The following is a 25,364-nucleotide window of genomic DNA, read 5'->3' as shown; positions in this document are numbered from 1 at the left end:
TTTAAGAGCAGAATGTATAATGAAGTCATATAGTACATTTTATAATTAAAATACGTAAGTTCCTTGAATTTAATTTGGCCCATGGTTAGTGCAAATGGGAGACTTTTCCTCTCTTTTCTCTCCAGCACTTTGTCTTGTATTTTATCAAACTGTAGTTTTGGGCAAATAACTCTTCCCTCCAGCACACAGGTAGAGTTTCTCTGCAGTCAGAAACGGGCTTCAGTGGAGAGTGGGTGAGGCTATGAGAAGCTGAAGGAGCTTTGGCTACAAAGTACAAGTAGAAGTGGAGAATTCATGCAATTTGACTAGTTAAAGCAAAAATCCATCTGACAGAACAGCAGTAGTGAGCTGTAAGACTGTGTCCAGTGGCATAGAATTTATAATTTAAAACATTTTTGGCTCTCTACATTAACTTTCTTGGTTAAACAGGTAGAATTCTCTGAAAATCTGTGGTTAGTTTCCCAAGTTCGATGAATGTATTAAGGAAATGTCAACATCTTGGCTGCTAGAAAGTTTTCTTTCTTCAAAAAAAAAAAAATCTAAGGACATGAATTTGAAAAGAACAAGAAAAGATTTCACATGATTTTGCAAGTTGTATCATGTGTTTGTGCTGAAATGATCTTGCAAGTTATTATGTCTTGTGTTTGTGCTGAAACTCATTGACCTTATTTAATCCAAATGCAAGGCTAGTGTTCAGAGCTTGTGCCAGACCCTGCTTCTGTACCCGCCCAGATCTGCACACCCCTCTCGCCTACTGGCTGGAGCTGCCCCAGTAATGACTTGCTCTTTTCCTGTGGTCACAAAATCAGAAATCAGGTTACTGCGGCTACCGCTTTCCATGCAGCCTGGCCAGCAAGAAGACGCCACCGCCTTGGGGGAGGCTGGAAGACATCTTGGAAGCATGGAGATTAAAACCCTGTGGGGCCAACTTTGCCCAGTGGGAAGTGGTGGATATGAAGGGGCTGGTCGATGAATTCTTTTTCCTTTCTCCTCCACCCCCAGAAACTGTTCTGCGATGCAACAGTTCCTACAACATTCCTGAAGACATCAGTGAGGCCACACCAGCGCCAGATTGTCACAAAGCTTTGGCTAACTCAGTACCCTGCCCTCGTGTGTTTGGGCTCCCCTCCCCTGCCTTGCTGCTCTTTCCCGACCACCCGCTCCTCTAGGATCATACTTTTTAGTGAAGTGTTAGCAAAAAAGCATACACCCCAGGATCTATTGTCTAGAGAATCTAGGTTGGCTGTAGAAAGCAGACCCTCTGGTGGACTTTGACAGTGGTGGGTGCATGGTGACAACCCACCACATATGGTAGGTTACAATTATGAAAGCTTTTATCTGAAGTTAAGGAAGATGAGGAGGAGGTGGAGGTGAAGTGTGGAGATGTCAGCTCACTTCTGCGCTTGGTCCTTTTTAGGGCAATGATAACTATTAGGATTGTGGTGTGGAGTGATCACTTTGGAAGGTTCTGGAAGCCTTGCAAAAAGAAAATGATGGGTGCTATCTTGAGGCTCTCTTTGAAAGCCATGGTATTCCCGTGATAGCTTTAAAGGGGGTTCTCATCTCCTAAAGCTGCAAGGCAGAAGACTCTTAGAGCGGGATCTGATTAAAAGATGTTAGAAACTTAAAGAATAAGTGTACATACAGATGGCCAACAAACACATGAAAAGGTGCTCAACATCACTAATCATCAGAGAAATGCAAGTCAAAGTCACAATGAGGTATCACCTCACACCAATCAGAATGGCCATCATCACAAAATCTGGAAACAACAAATGTTGGAGAGGGTGTGGAGAAAAGGGAACTCTCCTGCACTGTTGGTGGGACTGTAAGTTGGTACAGCCACTATGGAAAACAATTTGGAGGCTCCTTAAAAAACTACAAATAGAACTACCATATGATCCAGTAATCCCACAACTGGGCATATACCCAAAGAAAACCATAATCCCAAAAGAAACATGTACCATAATGTTTATTGCAGCACTATTTACAATAGCTAGGACATGGAAGCAACCGAAATGCCCATCAACAAATGAATGGATAAAGAAGATGTGGCATATATATACAATGGAATACTACTCAGCTATAAAAAGGGATGAGATGGAGCTATATGTAATGAGGTGGATAGACCTAGAGTCTGTCATACAGAGTGAAGTAAGTCAGAAAGAGAAAGACAAATATTGTATGCTAACTCACATATACGGAATCTAGAAATGGTACTGATGAACTCAGTGACAAGAACAAGGACGCAAATGCAGAGAATGGACTGGAGAACTCGAGGTTTGGGGGGGCAGGGGGGTGAAGGGAAAGCTGAGACGAAGCGAGAGAGTAGCACAGACATATATATAGTACCAACTGTAAAATAGATAGTCAGTGGGAAGTTGTTGTATAACAAAGGGAGTCCAACTCGAGGATGGAAGATGCCTTAGAGGACTGGGACGGGGAGGGTGGGGGGGACTTGAGGGAGGGTGGCGGGGGAGTTGAGGGAGGGAGGGAATACGGGGATATGTGTTTAAAAACAGATGATTGAACTTGGTGTACCCCCCAAAAAATAATAAATAAATTAAAAAAAAATACATTGCAAGCATTAAAAAAAAAAAAAAAAGAATAAGTGTACAGCCTCAGTGGCTCCTCCATGTGAAAGGAAATTCCCTGATGGGGAAAAAGTGGGATGCTGAGACCTTGAACGGTGACATTTGCCTGGATGAGACTGAGAATGTTGGATCCCAAATGGCCTGAAGCTTCCTGGCTAGTAGAAGCTGTCCCAACGAATTGAAGAGATTCGCTTCCCCTTCCCAGGGGATCACACCATGCTCTCCCAAAGAAAATGCTTCACAGCTGACCATTGTTCTTCTCATGATCGGTCTCCAGCATCCCTTGTTGTCTCCTGGGTAATAGCCAGAGTCAGGTCTGAGCATAGCCTCAGTGGGGAATTACACTCTGCTCCAAGGAAAACAATTTATGTGTCAAAGGACATCCAGGAACTGTCAACTGTGCACCAGCAAAGATGTATAGGAGTGGGTCTGGAGAGTGTTAGATTGTCATGGTCATCTGGAGCTGGTCTTTAGGGGTGACTCCTTGACATTTAGATTGGATAATGGCCTACCATTGATAAAGTGGAGGGGCTAGAGTATGAAGAAAGGGTAAGGCTTAAAGAGTTGGGAATATTAGAATGGATTTACTATGTAAAACCTCAGAACCTTCCACTTAACTCTGCTTCTTGAAAGAGACTTGGAGGACACTTCCTCTGAAAGCAATAGAAAGGCACAAATTAAGGACTCGCTGACATCTTCAAGAGGTTGGTGTCTGTCTTCTGCAGGCTGGGCTTAATGGTAATAAGCATTGCCGTAGGCTCCTTAATATCAATGGGGGTAATGAGATTCCACGGTTAAAAGACTAGGTGGCAGCTCTTAACCACCAGAGGCACAGGTGGCCATGCTTATCATAACCAGAAGCACCACAGAGTAGCAGTTAGGGTGCCTTCACCTTCAGAGGTTTGTAGCAATAGTTAACAGATTGTGGTGTGTCTAGACAGATGGACAGATGACTAGGGTGTTGTTAAAATTGTATAATAATAACAAAATCAAAAGCTGGAGAGCAGAATGTTACCATCAGTCACTGCAGTGGAAAATTATGGCCTCTCACTAAGTTTTCAAACTTAAGTCAGTTTACATGTCCAGAATCTGTAGATTCTAGGGGAGGCTGAGGTCCCTTTAAAGAAGAACATTACTATTTCCCACAAGTATACATGAAAATTTATTCCTCTAATCCTCCTCTTCAAGGGAGCTGTAGATATTCCCCCAAGTAACTAGTGCTAGAGAATGGGGACTAGCCAGACTTCTTAAGAACTGCTATCTACAAGGTCTGAGCTGATACAAGTATCACGGGATCTGAAATGCCACATACTGGCCCCACAGTTAGATTAGCATCTTTAGGAGGCCAGGTGACAAATTAAGTCTTCCCCAGAGTCCATTTTATAATGGGTCCTTTGGGTCCACAAAACTACCCTGTGGTTATTTCTCAGATTCCCAAATGGGATAGATGTATTTAATGGTTGGCAGAATTCCCAACAGGTTTTCTGACTTGTGGAGTGTGGGACATTATGGTAGGAAGGACCAAATAAAACTACCTGAAACTGTTCTTTCCCCATTATCCAAGGCAGATAAACAGAAATAATATTGCATCCTAGGGGAGAATTGTAGATATTAACCATCAATGACATAAAGGATGCAAAGTGGTGGTTTCTATAATATCTCCATTCAGCTTACCCATTGCATCTCTATAACGACCAGATGAATTATGGCAGGTGTTGTTAGGCCACTTTAACCTTATTCAGGTGATAATCCCTTTTGAACCTGCTGTACTGGATGTGTTGAATGTTGAAGATCAACACACATTCTCAAAGTTCACGTGGGACTACTGATCTAGCAAATGCTTTCTTCTCAATCCCCATCAATGGGGAGAATCTAGAGTGGTTGGCCTTTACATGGCAAGGGCAGCAGTATACATTCACTGTCTACATATCTGCTGGGACCGTGCTCATCTGAACATTCTACAGAACATCATTCTGCCCACCTATTAATGACATCATGCTACTTGGACTTACTGATTAGGGAGCAGCAAGTATCATAGATGCCCTAATACAGGGGTTCTCGATCAGGGGATTTTAACTCCCATGGGACACCTGAGAATGCCTGGAGACATTTTTGGTTGTTAAAAATGGGGGATTGTGAGTAACTGGTATTTAGTGGGTAGAGTCTGGGGATGTACATTCTACAATGCTTGAGACAGCCCTCACCCTCCAAAAAAGAATTATCTGTCCCCAAATTTTAATAGTGCCAATGCTGAGAAATACTGCCTTAGTAAGACACCAGTGTAGCAGAAATGGGAGATTAACCCTAAGAAAATTCAGGAATCTGTTGCATCAATGAAGCTTTTAAGGGTCCAGTAGTCAGAAGAATGCCAGACATCCTTCTTTTAAAATTAAAGGATAAATGCCACATCTTAGACATCAAGAATATTTGCTGAATGAATAAATGAGTGAAAAACATACAGGAAGAGTTCCTTGTGCAAAGAGAAAGCTGTTTGGGTGAGATGAGTTCCCAGAGGAAGGCGGAAGTTTGCTGTAGCCAGAGGCCAGGCGAGTGGCTGGAGGTGAAGCTGAGAAAAGGCTGTGGTTTGTACAGTTTACATGCTATTTATTGAGAAACCTGCCCACAGAAGGTGGAGAAAAACAAGTGGCTTTCATCAAGGGAGAAACAAGACCTGGTTAGTGTTCTAGAATCATCACTTTATGACTGATTAGAGAGAGTGAGAGATTGTTCTGAAAGGTCCTGAGACCAGAGTCATGTAAACTAGCCTGGTCCCTTTTGTAATAGTCCAGTTGGGAAGCTATGAACAGCTGAAGTGTGACGGATAGAAACAGAATGAAGGAAGAAACACATTCCAGGAAGATCTGGGAGGAAAAATGACCAGGATTTGGTGACTGGATTGGAATGTGGGTAGAAGGAGAAAAAGCAGAAGAAAGTCCTGAGGTCTCTGTGTCTTGGATGACTGAAAATGCAGGAATAGAATCCGGTTTAAGTGACAGATTGTGAGTTTTGTTTTGAATATTTGCAATCTAAGGATGTGTGGGGCATACAGGAGGAGGTGTCCAGTTGGCAACTGGACAAGTGAGGAGAGTCTTGGCTGAAGATGGAGGCTTGGGAGTTGTTTGAAGTCACCAAACTGAGGCTCAGAGGGGTTGTCTAACCCATGTTGACATAGTTGATAAATAATAGAGTGAAACTTCAAACCTAGACATTTCTGGCTCTAGGGCTTACTCCACTATCTCCTAACTTAACTTTTTTCAGAATTATAGATTTCTAATACGAGACTTTAAAATACATATGGATGGCAATATAGCAAAATTACCAGTGTATTTACACTTTGACCCAGCTATCCCATTTCTGTAGGAGTTGACTTTACAGTCAGACCTGGACACATATGAAATGACACATGTATGATGTTACTCATGGAAGTCTTGTTTGAAAGAGAAAAAAAAAACCCAGCAGGAGGGGAAGGGTTAAATAAATGGACAACCATGCACCTGTAGAGAGGAGTAAGGAGCTCTCAGTGAACTGATAGTGTGTCAGGTATGCTCTCTTCTGTGTAAGAAAAAGTGAAACTAAGAACATACATTTGTATTTGCTTGTATCTACATGAGGAAAACAAAGGATATAGGATGCTAGTAGAAGTAGAATGCCTTGTAAGAGTGGTGAAGAATGGAATAGAAGGATACTGGGTAGGAACAAATCTTCTCAATGGATATCTTTTAGATTTGAAGCATGTGAATATATTACCTATTCAAAACAAAACATTGAAAATGTGGTATATTTACTCATTAGCATTTACCTACATTTGAAATTTATTTCTGCTTCTGGAAAGATGTATTTGGTTTATGCATTTATAATATTTTTGTACTTAGCCTTCCACCCATCCTTCCATCCTTCCATCCATCCATCCATCCATCCATCCATCCATCCATCCATCCAACACAATTATTCAGTTATATGCCAGGTGCTAGGCTACCAGCAAGGGAAATGACTGAGAAAACAGACATAGTTCCTGCCATCACTCTAGATATAAAGACAGAGATTAGTCAAATCACCCCATAAATACACTAAAATGGCAACCACGTTACAAAAAGTGTGAAAAGGACCTCAGTTGTTCTGGGACGTGGTAGTTAAGGATGTGTCAGGGAAGGCTTTCTTGAGGAAAATCCTTCTGAACTCCATGGAATGCAGGAAGGAAGAGGTGAGGAGAGGGAACAATGTTTGCAAAGGCTCTGATACAGCGAAGAGTGCAGTATTTGAAGAGAGGAGTAAGGAGGCTGTGTCACTGCTGTGTAGGGAGACGAGGAGATGGGGTGGATGTGTTAGCAACGGGTGGGTACACACATGAGGATCTTGTTGGGCATGTTGAGGACGAGGGTCTTTGTAACTAAAGCAGAATTGGAAGCCGCCAGAGAGGTTGAGACTATAGTGGAACACTATGAACCAATTATGTCTTGGGACGATAACTGGCTGCTCTTTGGAGAATGATGGGGATGGGGAGAAAGAGTCTAGTCCAGGGGACCAGTTGGATGGCTGTCTCTGTAGGAAAAAAGTGACCTTCGTTTAGACCAGAGTGGAGGTTAGGGTTACGAGAAGCAGATGGAGTCAAGAGAAAGTGAAACCAAGAGGTCTTGATGATGGGTGGTATCAGGGTGGAGGAGAGACGTTTTCCAACATGGACAGGTTTCCAGTGAACGCAGCTGAACTCACTGGAAAGGGAGTTGCCATTTCCTGAAAGGAAACATGAGGGCAGGGTATCTGTTGGGGGACAGGTTGGATTTGAGGATGTTTGAATGTCCTAGTAGAAGACCCGTGACCTGGAAACGCAACACACAGATCATGTCATGATTCCATCTTTAGAACACATCGTGTAGCATTGTTTCCCCCTGATGAGCCCCTTGCAATCAGCTTTCCCAGGTGGCATTTTGGACATGTCAACAACAAAGTTATCTTTTTTCTCCTGGTTCCCCCCCACCCCGCGAAGGCTTAGCTGTTAATCTTCCTTCGTGTTTCATATTTCGTGTTTTTAAAAGAATGCCCTTTTGTTGCTGTTCTCTTCACCGGTTCCGTATTTACAGGGAGCTTTCTTCTTTCTTTTCTTTCGGGCTTCAGCAGAATAATTTTGCTAATTTGCGGCCACCTTGGGGAATACAGCCGTGATACTTTAAGCCCTGCTGTGTGGCAACACTGCTTCTAATATTTTCACAGACTCTGGGTCTGGTAGTGCTCAGGGTTTGTCTTCTCAACTTTTTGAATATAACACTGACACTATTTCTGTATCCATGGGAGGAACTGTGGGATCTTTGGAACTTTCCCAAGGGGAACACATTTCTGTACAAAAAGCAGAGGATGAGAGATTCCTTTATGTTTCAAAAACTGGCATAAAATCAATTGGTTAAAAAATGCTGTTTGTTCCTGCATAACTATCTGGCTTTGGAACCAGCAAAGGGCACCGTGACCTCTGTGGGGACATGGAACAACCTGACACCTGATCCAAGTTTTCTGGCCTGAAGGCAACTCCAGTGCTTGACTTCCAACAGATCTACGAGGAGAGTCAGGTTTGAAAATGGGTTGCTTCTAGCAGTGCAAGACCTGTTCTTCTACTGATGAATCCTTTCAATGTCTCTGAATTGGGCGGTGGATGACTAAACTCTCCTTGTGTCTGAAAAGATGTATAGACACAGAAAGACAACAGCGGTTCATCAAGGGAAAGATGTCGAGAGAAAGTAACCTGTAACCTGAGCCCAGGCAGTGTCTCAAACTGCTGGTCTGCAGGTGTATTTTGTGGGCACCCTGGGGGCTGTGAGAATGACCTCAGATCTCCAGTGGTGGGGGCCATACCTAACATCCAGCCCCAGCTTTCAAACCAGTGAGCTTTGAAATCCATCACTGGTTGGTATGGAGCGAGGCAGGAAACTGAGGCAGAGATATGACACCTCTGACTGTGGCTTTAGGCCTCCCCCAGTGGCCTTGCTGAACTTTCTGTAGAGCTGCAGGCAGCCTAGGAGGCATCCACGCAAACTCCCTTCCTTCCCCCTCTCCTTCCTTCAGGTCAGACCTGCATCACAGTTCCACATCTCAGAGCCTGGCTCCTTTCCCATTCTTTTGTAGGCACTTCTCTTAAAAAATTACTCGTACATTTAATCCTCTCTTCTTGGTTTTTGCTTTTCAAAGACCCAGACTAACACAGGCCTCCAACAAAACAAAACAAAACAAAACACTGCTTTACAAGGGACATATGCAGCCTTTTTTTTTTTTTTTTCCTTTGGCCTGCTGCTCGGCTTGCAGGATCTTAGTTCCTTGAACAGGGATTGAACTTGTGCGCCCTGCAGTAGAAGTGGGGAGTCCTAATCCCTGGACCACCAGGGAAGTCCCAACACACGCAGTTCTTACTGTCCCATCTCCTCTGTCATCTCGTATCCAGTCTGATTCATACATTTGTGTTATGTGTCTGGTCCCTACAGGTGTTTGCCCAGGTAAAATCTTCTTTGATAGCATCCTGGAAATAGAGACATAGGGAAGGGCTGGTTAGTTAGGAAAATATTACTCAGTTGGGAATATGAGGTTAAACTTTTTTATTTCTTGAAAGTTACCAAATTTGGGTGTCATGAATATTTAATTTATGCATGACCCATCTAACTTTTATTTTTTCTCAGCTCATTTAAATTGCCTTGTATTTTAATTTAACCTGTGAGTTCATAGAGTTTTCTCAAAATTAGAAGTTTGCAGAAGAAAAGATGTACGTTGCCTTTTATTAATTTGCATAATCACTGAATGGCCAAATTCTCTCCAGTATTTGAGAAGTCTAGGGTTATGTTCACTAATCTCTACCCTCCCCCCAGGAAGAGGTATACGAAACAATTTTCTTTTAGTACATGGTGCAGTTGTAGTAGATATTGTCATATGATTTTAAGAAATAACTTTTTGAAAAGTTCCCAACCAACAAAAAGTGTCCAAGCTACTATTGTTAACATTTTCAGTAATTATTTTTATAAAAGAATTTTATTTTTTCTTTCTTTTCACAATCAACTCCTTGCTCCAATTGCTTTCCTTAATTTCTGCGTTAATTGAATCTATGCCTGGTGGTGGGGGTTGTTGCCAGCCAAAAAGACGACCACATTTCTTTCAAGTTGGGAGAACAGACCATATAGGACAGAATGGATGTCTTCTGCCTTAGAAAGTTTTTGTTGCCCTCCAGAAACAACATGGATACAACCAGGACCAACTGCATGATTTTTGGGGCCCAAAGCAAAGTGAAAATGGGGCTGCTTGTTGAAAAAGAAGGGAAAAGTACTGTTAAAGGTACTAAAATATGAAGATTTTCCTTTATGTCATGACTCTTCTCTACACATATACCTGCTCCATTGTCCCTTTGAACATGACTTTCAAAGACATATTCAAAGGTAAAATTGTTTTTTTAAATGAATTATTTATTTATTTAGTTAATTGTGCCAGGTCCTACTTGTGGCATCTGGACTCCTTAGTTGTGGCTTAGCCTGCTCCTTAGTTGTGGTATGTGTGCTCTTTAGTTGCGGCTGGCAGGCTCCTTGGTTGTGGCATGCAAACTCTTAGTTGTGGCATGCATGTGGGATCTAGTTCCCGGATCAGGGATTGAACCTGGGCCTCCTGCATTGGGAGCTCAGAGTCTTAACCATTGCACCACCATGGAAGTCCCTTCAAAGGTAAAGTTATTAACAATTTCAAGATAGTGACAATAGAGCATTGAACCAAACATGGGGTCCCTTCTGAGTGCCGGGCCCTGTGGGATGATTCAGGCTGCATCCCCGTGAAGTCGGTCCTGGATACAACTCGCCAGTGAGCTGATAAGCAAGCTGGAAAACAGAGGGAACATCTCCCCTCTTCTCTCTAGTCTCTCAAGTGGAGATGTGCACAGGGATCAGGGCTCCAGGATGAAATGGAAGGTACGAGGCTTAGTATCTGATGTGCCAGGGCATGAGCAACGTTTCTCCTGCTGTCTTGTCCTTGGCTTACTGGGCAATGGCTTCACCATACTGTCTGCCTTAGTGGAGAGAAGGTGGCTACTTGTTCATGGCGGGTGATTTATTTTATTTTATTATTTTATTATTTTAATTTTAATTTTTTACAAGTACACAGACAAATCATGCAATGCTGCCAACACTGGATGCAGTCCTGGGCCACAAGTCTGCACATTCTTCTGCAACTGGTCCTGTGAAAGGCGGAACCTTTCATCTTGCCTTTATAGTTTACTATGACTTCTGCATTATCTTCAAAATAAAGAAATATACCATCTTTTTTCCAGTATGACTTTCGTGGTTGAATTACTATTGCTGGATGTACCTTCTTTCTGAGCTCTGGTTTGCCTTTCTTGACTGTGGACATCACCATTCCACCTACACCAGCAGCAGGAAGTCTGTTAGTCATCCTTTGATCCCCGTCACAGAGACGATACGCAGATTTTCGGCTCCTGTGTTGTCAGCACAGTTGATCACAGCTCCTACTGGAAGACCCAAGGAAATCCGGAATTTCTCACCAGAGGACCCACGACGTCCTCGCTTCGACATCTTAAATGCTGGAAAGGGACAAAAAGCCAGGTGATTTTATTTTGACTTTGCATTTTAAACTTTTTTTTATCATTATATTTACGGAGTGGCTGCTCTATGATGGTTTCTGTTCGGGGGCTGTTGTTATCTTCTTGTCCTCACGGGGCATCCCTTCTCGTGAGAGGAGGCATGAAATAAGCAGAATAAAGGACTAGACAAAATGTGAAGAATGTCAGGTATAGAAGAGTTATAAAGGAAAGTCAAGTGGAGAAAGCAGGTGGGCATGGTGGGGCAGGGGCTTTACAATTGTCAACAGATGGTTAGGGAAGGCCTCGCCCAGGTGGCATTTGAATGAAGACCTGGAGAAGAGAAAGGAGGTAGCCAAGCTGCCCTCTGAGGAAGATCATCCAAGAGGGTCACGGCAGGGCAGAGTCCATGGTGCCAGCAGAAAACTTCATTATTCATTGACCTTGCATGAGCTTTTGGTGTAAGTTTAGCTTGTGTAGATCTACATGAAAGCATTCTTTCCTTCCTTTTTTTGGTAGAAAAATAGTACTTCTCTGTTGATTCAGTTAAAAATGAATAAGAGTTCCTATGCTTTGATTGGAAGTGGCCGCATCTCCTCAGGAAGTAGCACAGCTGGGTTCTGATGTGGAGTCACTTTTACAGACAGACTTTTCCTCTTAAAGGACACCTCTTATTAATGGCTGAGTTCAAAGCAAACTTTAGAAATCCAATCGATTTCTCATTTCTTACATTCTGTTTGGTAAAGGATTTTATGTCAGTGATTGCAGTGTGAAGGTGCCAATAGGAAAATAATTGGTTTATAAGTAGAAAGTTACTCAGGCATTCCCATTTCCATCGTCCTCTCCAAGGTCAGGGCATGACTGAAATGCAAAGAAAATGTGCTTGTACAGTAGGTAGATGATAGGCTTCTGTGGAGGGTCATTGACCCCGGGACTCCCTCCCGGAGGGCAGTGTTGAAGCAAATGGCTTTGTGAGCTTCAGAGGAACGTGACATGATTGTACCTGGGAATAGAAGAACGGTGTCTGCACTTCCATTAATTGGGATAACAATTATGAAAGCTTGAGAAGAATCAAGTTTCAGAGCCCACGCTAATCCCCAGGAAGACTTTTCCCCTTGTGGATATAATATTGCTGTTTTTCAGATGCATTCCTAAGATGTATTACATTTCTCAGACTCACTTTGTATAGGCTCCTGTCAGGGGCAGGATTTGGGGGTTGCCAGAAGATTCTTTGGTTTCATCCAGACAACTCTGCTTTTCTGGAGTGTTGGTGAACTTGGTGGAAACAAGGGTCAAAGCGGAGTTGACTTCTGTCTGGAAGCATGAGTTCCGTGTCCTGATTTTGATGAAACACAAGGCAGGAATGCGAAGGCCATCTTCCTGAAACTGCTCATGTTTACATGTTGATAAAGTATTTCTTCATAATGTTGACCCAGATGTAGCCATGTCTCACGTGGTGACAGGGTATGCTTTCTTGATTGGCTGCTTTGGGATAATGAGCTTCTCTTAATCATAGACTATGTTTTCCTGGGAAATGGAAAATGAAAATAACTGACAGTTTTCTGTAAGCTGAGCTGAATTCCAAGAACAACATGTAGGTAATCCTACCTGATTCACTTTCAGAGATTTACATTGAATTTCTGTTGGTGTCAACAAAGCCATCATAAAGAACAGCATACTTCACCTTTAAAAAAGAAAACTTCCATTAAAAAAGGCAGACAGCTTTAAAAAAAAGTTGTCATTTAAGGCTCTTGTCTGATCCTTACCTGAAAATGAAAAACTCTTCAATATCGCAAAAATATCTACTGTAAAGTAGTCATTGGTGTATATAACATATTCCAAAATCCTTGTAGGAAACAGCATTTGGAGCATCAATGTGACAGAATATTGTAAATAACCAATATAAGCACAGTCATTTCAACCAATGGCGTTATTCTATTCACATTGGGATTGACTTTTGAAGCCTTTGATAAGGAAGAATTGGCACGTGTTAGAAGCTGCAGTTTTTGCAAGCTGAATATATCGTTTCCTCCTTTTTCTCTATGACTTTACAGGAAATGAAAGATCATTGATAATTCCTGAAATGATATTGCTATTTCCTGTCTGAAGAGCCATGAGGGTGGGTTTCTAGAACACTGTTCTTAAGAATAATCACTTTATGATTCCACTGCTTATATTTTCCAGAATATTTCATTCTTTCTTTTTTTAAAACTTTTAATTTTATATTGGAGTATAGTTGATTAACAATGTTGTGATAATTTCAAGAGTACAGCAAAATGATTTAGTTATACATGTATCTATTCTTTTTCAAATTCTTTTCCTATTTAGGTTGTTACAAGCAGAGTTCCCTGTGCTAAACAGTAGGTCTTTGTTGGTTATCTATTTTTAATATAGCAATTTGTACAAGTCAGTCCCAAACTTCCTAACTATCCCTTCCTCATACCCTTCCCCCCGGTAACCATAAGTTCATTCTCTAAGTCTGTGAGTCTTTCACTCTTTCTTTTCATTAGGCAGAGACCCAGGGAGGGTTAGGTCTGAAACGAAATTCAAAACATGCACAGGTCTCTCCCTGGACCCTTCATACTAGTAAACTATTTTCTTTCCTCTAGAAACCACTGTCACTTTTGACAATCTCCCATCAGTGTCTGGTGACACAGGTAACTGGGAGGAGACTGGACAGGAATGTGCTGGAACTCCTTGCCTCTGCATTTCCACTTGGTTGGCCAAACTGATGAAGGACTGGGCAGACACAGCATTTAGGCTGATTTTTGGCACAGAAAATGAAGGGAAGCCAGGCAGGACACTCAGTGTAGACCCATGTACCTCACACATAAAGAAAAACATAATTTTAAGTTAAATTAACTTCAGAAAGCATAACCCAGGATGGCTTCAGTTAGAGCACTAAGATCCCTGTCACTAGCTCTGGTCCCACAAACCTGCCCTTACATCCGTACTTTCACATTGGGTCCTTCTTCCCTGTTTCAGTGTCCATGGTCTGGTAATGAGCACATTCTCCATCAAAGAATTCCTACAGTTGCCAGAAGCTCAGAGATAAAAGCATCCAGAAGTTTTTTTTTTGTTTTTTTTGTTTTTGTTTTTTTTAAATCTCTTAGCAAAAATGTGTTCCCGAGGACTCACGTGTAGTGTCGCTGTGACACTTAAGATCTCAGTTTATCATCCTTTTCCTCTCATAGAGAATAGTTTTAATCACGGGGAAACTATAAGCTTCTCCAAGAAGCCATATCCTTTGGAAATCATGCAAAAACACCCACAGCAATAACAAAACCAGCAACACAAAATAGGTGAAAAAAGTCTCTGTGTACTACTGTATATAAAACAGATAAAAAACAAAGACCTACTGTATAGCACAGAGAACTACATTCAACATCTTAAAATAACCTATAGTGGAAAAGAATCTGAAAAAGTATATGTATATGTAAAACAATCGCTTGGCTGTATGCCTGAAACATTGTAAATGAACTATACTTCAATGAAAAAAAGTCTCTGTGTATATCTATTTCTACTGTTTTTTTTTTCTTTTATAGATAGTAACTAGGGGAGAGCTGTGAAAGTATGATTTCAGCTGGTGTGTGGCATCACCTGCCAGAGGAGGCGAGGGTCCATGTCAAATTCCAGTTCAGGAGATTCATGCTTCTCAGACGTGGCTTCCTGGCCACTTGTGTTTGGACAGCAGACATTACTCACTGAGATGGTTCATTAGGACTCAGGATGGTCTTCAAGGTTCTTCTCTGCCTCTTCTGACATCTTGACTGGCTCCAGTCCTTGTCTTGAATGAGAAGACTGATTCAAATGGCCATACCACTGGTCAGCACAAAACAGGGTGAAAGGATCTGGGTGGACTACTGGATGCCTGAGGAGCTCTGGTTTCTCTGTTCTCACTTGGCCAGGCATAGGGCAGGGTCATCTGCAGAATGGCTGGTGGGCAGCCTCTCCAGGAGCCTCTCTGGAGGGCTCACCTTAGGAAAATTACCTTAATTCCCCTGGCTTGGATTTGGCTCCAGGTCCACAGGCTCAGAAGGAGTATTGGGCTGACATATTAAGAGGAGGGCTCTTCTCTTGCTAGCACAGATACACAATTATTTCGCTCATGAGACTCAAATGCATAACCAGAATTCCAATCCACTGATTTTTCCAGAAGAAATATAACTGCAGAGAAGTTGAAGTCCCAAGAACTCCAGAGAGGTCATGGTGTTGTGGATGAAACCACAATTGGAAGGAAGTGTGGGGCCAGGATTCAGAACTGGGGGTGTTAGGGATAAGGTTTCAATCAGAGTGATGCATGCTGTCTGTAGTGGGTTGGATGGTGGTCCCCCAAAAGGTATGTTCCTCTGGAACTTGTGAATGTGACCTTATTTGGAAAAAAGGATCTTTGCAGATGTGCATAAATTGAGTGTCCCAAGATGAAATCACCTTGGATGGGGGTGGGCCCTAAATCCAACCATCTAATTCCCCCCAAGTTTTTGGGGATAGTGATGAAAGTTAAAGACACACTTCTGTGGAAGGGGTATTCTGCAAGGGCAGAAAATATCCAAGTGTATTTTTTGTTTCCATGTGCATTTTCCTGTGAAATCTTGCCAGCTCTGATTGGTTCCATGACTTGTTTATTTTCCTAGGGCTTTAGTAGTGAAATCGATGTGATTTTCATCCTGGTGTACCGAGTCTACTTCTTCATTAGTTATGGGAATTGGATGAAAGAAAAAGCACAGATGCAAGTTATCTGAGGTTGAGTGTAACTTTCTCTCCAGGGTCAAGATCACTCTTCCTGTCTCCTCCAAAGAAGGTACTGAATCAAATGTCTTTCCTTATTAAAAGCTGAGTGTTTCTAAGAAACGTGTTTCATGGAAGATGGAATGCTTATGCTGGCCCTTGGAGGATGAGTAGGAGTTGCTCTCCTGGCGATGAGGTGGGGTGAGGGTGGTCTTGGTGGGGGCCATGCACGTGCAGAGGCTTTGATGGGGCTGAAACACTGAACTCAGCAGGAGGGAAGCAGCCAGAAGGGTGGCCAGGAAGACACGCTTAGTAGTTCTGACGGTTCCTGGTTGGTGACATGGAGCCACTGGGCAGGATTAGGCGGGGGAATACCATGATTGGATTTGAATTTCTGAAAAGCCCTTTGGTGCCACAACAGAGGATGGGTGGGAGTGGAATGAGGGTGGAGGAGGCAAGGAGAAAGCTCTCAGACTATGAAACTAAGTAGTGAGTATCAAAGTGGAAACTGGTCTTGAGTTGCAAAGGTTTTAGAACATTCTATGTCTCAACTTACAGCACATTTCTTTTCTCATCCATCTTCCAAAGATGTTGTGAAACACAAATGTGATGAAAGGAACAAGGGGTGTGCAAAAGCAACACATATTACCCTGGATAGGCTAGAATAACTGACCTCAACGAGGCAGCGTGGAGTAGGAGCAGGAGAGATGGATAATGATGGAGAAGGCCGTGCCGCATGGGCTATATCATGCAGGGCTTGACTTCCCTGTCTTGGCAGAAATCCATAGTCCAGATGTCTCTTTGTTGAAGCCAAAACAAGCATCATACCCAATTAAACCAATGGTACTTACCAGGTATTTCTGGAAGGGGAATTAAGCCTCCATAACATGTAGTCAAACCCAAAACAGTCAGAGAACATGGTCAACAAGTAAGAAGTGGCCAGACTCTTCTTAGGGTTTAGGGCCACAGTTACTTGTCACGGCATCTGTGTTCCTAATACTGTGCCGGGCACATGGTAGGAGACCATTAAATTAAAAAAATAGAGGGCCCGAAAAGCACATCAAGGGTCTCTTCATCATCTGCCAGTGAACAGTTTTCTTTTCTCTCTAATATCATGCAACTGAAATGATTCAAGCTGAACCAAACCAATCAAGCATTTGCCTTTACAGATACAAGGAACTTCTAGCTTGTACTCTATCTGGTTGTGCCTGCTTCTGTCTTTCTTTTTCTTGGTCATTTGCAAACACAGGCTGAACTCTGAGCTTGGGAACCTTTTGCCCTTTGCTTCTTTTTTCTGTTAGCTGAGTTGGGAGGTAGACTGCTGAATAAATAGAAATTCATTCTGGGCCTCAGGGCTCTTTACAAAGGTAATTCTGACCTCCAACCACACACAGAATATTGGTAATTTGACCTCAGTTTGACTTCCACATAAGCTGTCATTTTATACACCTAAAAAAAGCAAGGGAGTACATAGATAAAGAGGATATATTTCTTGTGGCAGAAATGGACATAGAATCAGTCACCAAAAACTAATTTTGCTCAAGAGATAATAACATATATATTTTCTTTAATTGTTATATACAGGTATGTTTAGTATGCTTCTGTGGGGTTCAGTACACAACTCATAATGACTTTTGTGTTTGGCTGTAAAATTTTACCTAATGGGCTAATATTTCTTATATGCAAAAAGTAATCAGGTATTCAGATACTTTATAAAGGCTGTGTATTATTAATAAATAGAATAAAATATAGCATTTTTTATGATTAAAAAGTAATGCAAACTTATTTTAGTAAATCTGGAAAGTACACAAAGGTACAGAAAGCACCTGGTATCTACACTCAGCTATAATTACCATGATTTGAAGCATTTCCTTTTTTCTGTTTCCTATGCACTTATAGAATCATCGTGTGTGATTGTATGCATATGTATTACAAATATGTAATTCTGAATTCTGTTTTTTTCCCCTTTAACATTGATGTACAAATAATTCCCCCATGCTATTGAATGTACTTTGGCTATACTAGGAATGGTTAAGCCTTTAATTGGTTAATTTTGGGTTATTTGATCCTTGGCATGGTTAAATATTTGGTGCTTCCAAGACAACATTACATAAAGGATCTTTTCCCCCTTTGTTTATTAAAAATAAAGGTATCTATATTTCATCTACAGGACAAGAGATGTTTGAAGGGAATTAGTACCTATATGTTGTATATTAGGAAAAATGTAGTCAGTTATCTGGCACTACCTATTCTGTTTCTTATTTATATTCTGTACATTGTGTTTTTTTTTCTGGTAGGCCAAAACCACAGAAGTAATTAAATTTCAGTAAGAGAAATGATTTAACCAAATCTGGAGGGTGCAGCTCAAGCTTGTGTTGAATGTAAATGCAATATTTTACAGAGACCAAACCATCCCTGCTACCCTTGTGCATCCCTTCCGTGGCACTGGACCCGGAATGGTGATCACTGAGGATGCGGAGCGGTTAGGATTTAAAAGGGTAGAGACGTCTGCAGCAGACAAGTGACCAGAGGCAGCACAGAGGCATTGGGGTACACAGGCCAGTAAGCTACTTGTTAGGCAATGCTTGAGGTCAAGGACAGAGGTAAGAGTGAGTGGGGAAGGACTTCTGTTTACACAGGGTAGCACCCTCGGGTTCAACGGGCTTTATTGGCTATACCTCTGCCAATTAGGTGAAGGGTTAATCTAAGTGGAGAGGAACCCACATTGACATATGCTGCCCCATCTTCTAGGAGCTGAGGCTGTCCCAGATCATAGTCAAGTAAGCATCGAGAGACCCACAGGCCAGTCGAGAGGGCCCTCAACATGAAGGAGACAGGGGTCTGACACGGAGAGGTTAGAGCAAGGGGCTTGTCTGCTCCTGGCTGGAATGGCCAGGGGCGCTGAGCTGGATGCGGACAGTAAGGGCTGCTCCTGGCTTCACCGGGCAGGTGACCCTCAGTGCTCAGAGCATGTGGACCACCTCCGACCCCTCGAAGTGAGGCCAAGGATGGGAGTCTTCTGGTCTCACCTGGGGACACAGGTGCCCCTTCTGCCCACTGTCTGTCTCACAAGCTCCCCGTGTGTCTCACGGACGCCCCTCAGTTCTTTGGCAGTTAGGTTTCTGATTTTAAGCCACTCCACTCCTGATATCAAAGTCTGTATTAATTTCCTATGGCTGCTGTAACAAAGTGCCACAAGTGCTATTGCTTAAACAATAGAAATTTATTCTCTCCTACTTTTGGAGTCTGGAAGTCCAAGATCAAGGTGTCAGCAGGTTTGGTTCCTTATGAGTGCCATGAGGAAAGCTTCTGTACCAGATCTCTCTCCTTGGTTGTAGCTGGCTGTCTTCTCCTTGTCTCTCTTCCCATCCTCTTCCCTTTGAGTTTGTCTGTTTCCGTGTCCAAATTGCCCCTTCTTTTAAGGACACAGTCATACTGCATTGGGGCCCACCCTAATGACCTCATTTTAACTTGATGACCTTTGTAAAGACTTTGTCTCCAAATAAAGTCACACTCTGAGATACTAAGGGTTGGGACTCCACTGTATTTTTTGGGGGGAACACAATTAAACATCACAGGTCCTGTCCCCTCACCTACTGGTGAGATCAGGGGGTCCTGCTAGCTCTCAGTGAATTCTGTTTTTTGACTGAATGTATCTCTGATGTAAAGTTTGAGTTATGTGTCTTCTCTAAAAATGAAAGCAGGAGGACCCTTCAAAAGACTTCCATTTTGAAGGAATAATTTGGCATTGGTTCTTTACCTGGAGAACCTAAGCTACTGAATGTTGGTTCTTTGTTGATTCAGACCAATGCAAGGAGGAAACAGAAGTCTTTTTTTTTTTTTAAAGTGTACAGTTTGATTTTTTTTTATTAATAATGTCTATATGGCAATCCCAATCTCCCAATTCATCCCTCTCACTCCCCCACCCTCCTATTGCCCCCCTCCCCCCCGCTGGTAACCACTAGTTTGTCCTCCATACCTGTGAGTCTGCTTTTTTTGTTATATTCACTCATTAAATATTTTTTAATTGTTGTATTTTTTTAGATTCCACATATAAGTGATGTCACAGAGTATTTGTCTTTCTCTGTCTGACTTATTTCACTTAGCGTCATGTCTTCCAAATCCATCCATGTTGCTGAAAATGGCAAAATTTCATTCTTTTTTATGGCTGAGTAGTATTCCACTATCATCTATCATCTATCTATCTATCATCTATCTATCTATCTATCTATCTATCTATCTATCTATCATCTATCCATACACACACAGACACACACACGCATATATACACAGCACATCATTTATCCATTTCTCTGGTATTAAGTGCAGTATTATAACAATGCTAAAGGGTTGGTGACTCATCTGCACTTCACAGAGTAGGAAACAACCTCAGAGAGGTTCAGAGACTATTCCACGTGGAAGAGGATTAAGAGAGTAGAGCCAGGCTGCAGACAGAGGTGTGTCTGACTGTCTGCCCCAGTTCTTCACCGCTGCCACGGTGCCTGCAAATGTGGCCTGAGGAGTGGTTCCTCCTCTGTTAACAAATGAATCAACAAATACTTGCCGAGTGTCTACCAAGTATGTGTTCACAGTTGGACAGAATAATGATGATATTTATCAACTAAAGACACTGAGACCTTCTTTGGAATCACCAACGATTATAAACAAATCATGATGTTTGTGAATTTCTTCCTGTTTAAATTTTGAATGAAGCCTCTGTAAAAGGTTTCACGGATGACTACTTACCACTGAGTATCTTCCCTAACTTGCATTCTCTTGTTTTATCTTATTTTTACCTTATCTTATAGTTATCTTATTTTCTAATACAGAGCAATTGATAGGACCCCACAGGTGAGAGTTTGTCCCAGATGAACATCCAGGCACAAGTGTATCTGATGCAATTAGAGTTCAACCTATTGGAAAGGGGAAGGTAGGGAGCAGAAGGCACGTGTGATCCATCCGCGTTGGACCAACAGATGGTCTAGAAGGGGCCCATGTCAGCCTCGGGGAACCATGGATGGGCCCCAGGGCATCATCATGGGAATACACAAGTGCAAATGTCCATTTTTCAACCAACTCTGCAGCCAAACAGACAGGAAAGGTGCGTCAGTGGGGAGAACGTTCCCAAAAGGTGAGTTACCATGTAATTTATCATCCAAACCAGAACTCTTTTCAGAATAAAAGGTGCTAATAATAATCATGACAGGTTAACCGGTGTAAACTGGGACGGTCCAGGGCTGATGGGGCGCTGGTCACCCTGCAACATGCTGCAGGGCTGAGAGAGACCCCGGTGCAGACCTGGGGGGAGGGGCTGCAGGATGCGCCCTCCTAGGGGCTGCGGCAAGAGCACAGGCTGGGGCTGCCTGAATGCAGGTGTCGTTGGGCCGCTGGTCTGTCCGAAGATGGACCTGTGTGTGCTGTCATGAACGGAGGCATGAGAGGAAGCCTGTTTGAAAGTAAATTCTGAATCTGCCAATTTGATTAATTACCGTAACTCTCTTAGTCATTTCTCTGGGTATTTATTTCATTTGGAAGCACGTGGTCCTTTCTTCTGACAGAGCGATGCTGACCAGTTATCTCATAAAATTACCATTATCAAAGATTGTGTGTGTGTGTGTGTGTGTGCGCGCGCGCGCGCGCGCGTGCGCGCGCACTGTATACACGCAGCACTCATGGGTTCAAACAGGTCTGACTCAAGCCCCATCTGAGTTCCTCCCCGGGGGTGGGGTGGGGTGGGTGTGGGGCGGGGTTAAGCCTGGCCTGGTGCTGGGATTCAAAGCCACGTGGAAGATACCTGTTGAGAAGCAGATGGTGGTAGGTGAGCTGTTTCAGAGCCCTGACTGTAAAAATGGCTGAGAAGAAAGGGGTCAGCTGTGACAGACAGGAAATGCAGTGTGCTCCCAGCCCTGGCTTTTCTGCAGGCAGGTACCGTGCAAGGGGTCTGCACCTGCTGCAGTGCAGGTCTGGAAAGAAATGTCAGAGGCCATTGGGATAGAGAAGCAGGGCTGTAAAACAGGCCACAAAGCCAGCTCTGAGGATGCCCTGTTGTGGGCTGCAGGGGTTTAGGAGGGCTGCATGGAGTGGGACTCTGGTGATTTGGGAAGGAAATGAGGAAGGACAAAAAGATCTCAAATGGCAGCATGTCTTTTAATTAAAAAATTTTGGCCAGATTTACTCATCCTTTTCGTCGAAAGGGTTGAGATTTTTCCCAAATAAAGCCATCCTGCCTTCAGGGCAGGTGGCAAATAATAAGACACAGGTTGGTTTCACAATCTGTCTTTTTTCCAGGGTTCCCAACCCCTATCACTATGTCTTTTCCTGATGTACATAACCTAGAACGGAAACTTATTTTCACTTACTGCATTTACAGAATAATTTAATGTTTCTTAGACTTTGTTTTTAAAGTAAAGGGCATATCCTGTATTTCTTATTCACGCAAACCCCTAAATAGGATAAGCTCTAAGCTGAGTTGCTTTTACTTTTATGGGTCTTATGGGATCTGGTGATTTGGACTGCCTTCAGCACTCCTTGGAAGAAAGGTACCAACCTTTCTTATTGCACACAAACTTCTAGCACTTGAGGTACAGAGTATTGAACTGTTTTCCTTCTCTTATAAGGAAAAGAAACGTATGATGGAGTGATTTGCAATGTATCATTTTATATGTGCAATACATTATGATAGAATTGAAGATAAAATACAGCTTAGAATTTCCACATATTGATATTTCTTAGTGATGGGAGTTATTCAGAGATTAAACACACACACACACACACACACACACACACACAGATGCCTTTCCATTCTTACCATAACAAAGTTTCTGTGTACAAACTATTGATAGTATTAAGGAGACCTGAATTCAAAATGTTAGTTTTATATTTTCTTTTGGTTGGTTTGTGAACCTGATGCTTGAACTGATTAAAGTAAACAATGTTATGAAATTAATTTCTAAACTTATCAAAACAAAATTTTAAACTCACTTTAAAAGCACTATTTCTATTCTTCTCAGCCCTCTGGGTTGGGAGAGGGAATATGGGGAAATTGTTATAAAAATCAAAGAAAAAACCCCCAGCTTGTTGCAAGGATTGCAAATTTGGAATTACGGACAGAATATTCTTTTATTCCTAGAGCTTTTGGAAAATCATTGTCTTACTATGGGAAAGCAAATAACTTGGTTTTCCTTTGAGAGGTGTTCTGTTTTGAATGTGGGACTTTGTTTTGTCTTTCATAAATAGACAGCAGTAGAAAGACATTTTCTAATGAGGTATATTTACAAATTATGGAAAATTCTGATACAAATATGATACAAACGATGGAAAATGCTTCTTTTGTTTGTCTTGTTCCTTGTACTCCCCCAAACTTAGCTTGGTGCCTAGCACATTAGATGTTTAATAATAATCTATTGAATAAAGTACAATTGCAAGTGGATGGCAACGGCTTCCTGTCTGTAGCCTGTGCCTTACCCTGTTTTTCACCCAACTGGTCACTAGGTGTCTCTCAGTGCCCATGCTAGAGCTGCTGTAATTTGCATACATATTAATGTATGCAGATAAAGCCTGCAGCAGGGGCTAGGAAATCCTGCTGAAAGAAGGCCTGAATTCTCTCTTTTCACTGGGCACCAGTTTCAAGTGCTCTAGACGACATGTGTACACAGACAAAGCTGGTGATGTTCCTGTTAAGTTGTTGGAAGGAGGAACAGAAGGGGCTATTCTCCTTTAATCTGGCTTAGAGATGTGTTCTTCCCTATCCTGGAAACGCTGGGAAAATTTTAGAGTCAGCGAATTTTTAAATTAGCCAGGCACAAACTTGAGTCACTGGTGCTAACACTCCCTCCCTTTGTTCCCTCCCCTCTCCTCCCCCTCCCCTCCGGCTCCCTTCCCCCTCCCCTCCCTCTCTCCCTCCCCCTCCTCCTCTCCCACGCCTTCTCTCTTGCCCACAGGCTTGTGCACGCACACACACACTTTGATGGCACTTTTTGTGTCAACACACGCGTGCTATAGCCTTGTAAGTGTTGTTTAGGAGGAGAGTACATTTGTTGAACTGCTTATCTGTGATTATTGCGGGGCAGGATGGTCTGCTGTTGACTAGACAGGATCCGATCTACAAATGCTGCCTTGTGGTCAAACTTTGAATCATCAAAGTAACTGAAAAGTTATCGTTGGGCTGCTTCCTTGGACTGTCTGTAGTGTTTCCCCTGGGGAAGCAGACATAGTCTTAGATGGGGGATGCTGAGGCCTGGGGAGAAATAGCCCACAGGGTTGTGGCCATTGCAGCCTTCATGGTAGATGCTTTTCACATCCACGTGCTGGGCTATGGTAAAAACCGTAGAACTGAAAAGGGAGAGTTTTCCAGGATAAATCCATTTCTTTGAACAATATATATTATTACATATATAATATATATTATTAAATTATTATATTATATCGCCCCCACACCCTGATTATGGAAGTGATACATTTGCATTGTAGAACATTTGGAAAAACCAGGAAAGGATCATGAAAATAATAATCCTTACAATTTTAGAGAGAAAATTGAAATCAGGTTGTGCTTATAATGTTACATCCTCTTTTTCATATTACATTATATCCCGCACATACCCCCTTATTATTACTCTTCAAAAACCCAATTTTTAACAGCAGTGTATTATTCCATCTTTTGCCCATGCTCCATGTTGTTTAATCATTTTCTGGTTGGTGGACACTTAGGTTGATCCAAATTTGCTTCAGAAATGATGCGGAAATAAAGATTGTTTTATATGCATTTTTTCACGTCTCTGATTAATTCCTTAGAATAATATCTGTAATTGGAATTAAAGGGAGGACACATGTATTCTTGATATGGAAGCAAAATGCAAAATTCAGGAAGAATTCTCCACCCTTTTTGTTATCTGTCTCACTTGTTATAGGCTTTCAAATGATATTCCTTTTTGTTATAAACTCAGGGCCGAATCAGGGGATTCTGAAACTAGGATTGCGTCTGAGGTTTGGAAGTGTTTTTCATGTAGCATCTCTTCACATAAGACAACATGAGGGGTAGGAAACTGGGATTATTCTGTTTTGCAAATAAGCCATTTTTCTCCTGCCTTACACCAGTAGCAGGTATTTCCTGCAAACTTAACTCTGAAGTTTTCTATCAGAAAAGGTTGCCTTTCGTGACTCTATAGTGTGGGCTCAGTTACCCAGCTTCAGAAGGTTCAGAGGGTCTTCTGTCACTTGGAAGGACCTGGGAGTGGTCACTTATGAATTATTAAGGATACCCATCACTCAAGGAAACACTGTGTTCCAGTCACTATGGTGGCTTAATGTACATGACAAGTGCAGGGCGTGTCCTGATCTAGAATTTGACCTCGAAAGGGCAGTGTTTTGGGCATGGTCCTTGTAATATTCTGCATTCTTTCACCAGATAGGACACATTTTATTTTCTCTTTCAAAAAAGATCTAAAATGTAGCGGTTTGAAATGTGACAATCACTATTGAGAAAAGCTCTTTTTTTA

The 25,364-nt window shown here is 42.2% G+C and overlaps 1 pseudogene; it reads right to left on the bottom strand.

Annotated features, from left to right (window-relative positions):
• Positions 1-10,714: 10,714 nt before the first annotated feature.
• Positions 10,715-11,137, bottom strand: LOC130830426 (60S ribosomal protein L23-like; annotated as a pseudogene).
• Between the last annotated feature and the right edge of the window lie 14,227 nt (positions 11,138-25,364).

Source organism: Hippopotamus amphibius, chromosome 10 (genome assembly GCF_030028045.1).
Source record: "Hippopotamus amphibius kiboko isolate mHipAmp2 chromosome 10, mHipAmp2.hap2, whole genome shotgun sequence".
Classification (NCBI taxonomy): domain Eukaryota; kingdom Metazoa; phylum Chordata; class Mammalia; order Artiodactyla; family Hippopotamidae; genus Hippopotamus; species Hippopotamus amphibius.
Note: the sequence above shows the minus strand (reverse complement) of the source record. Positions and strands in the feature narration are given on the sequence as shown.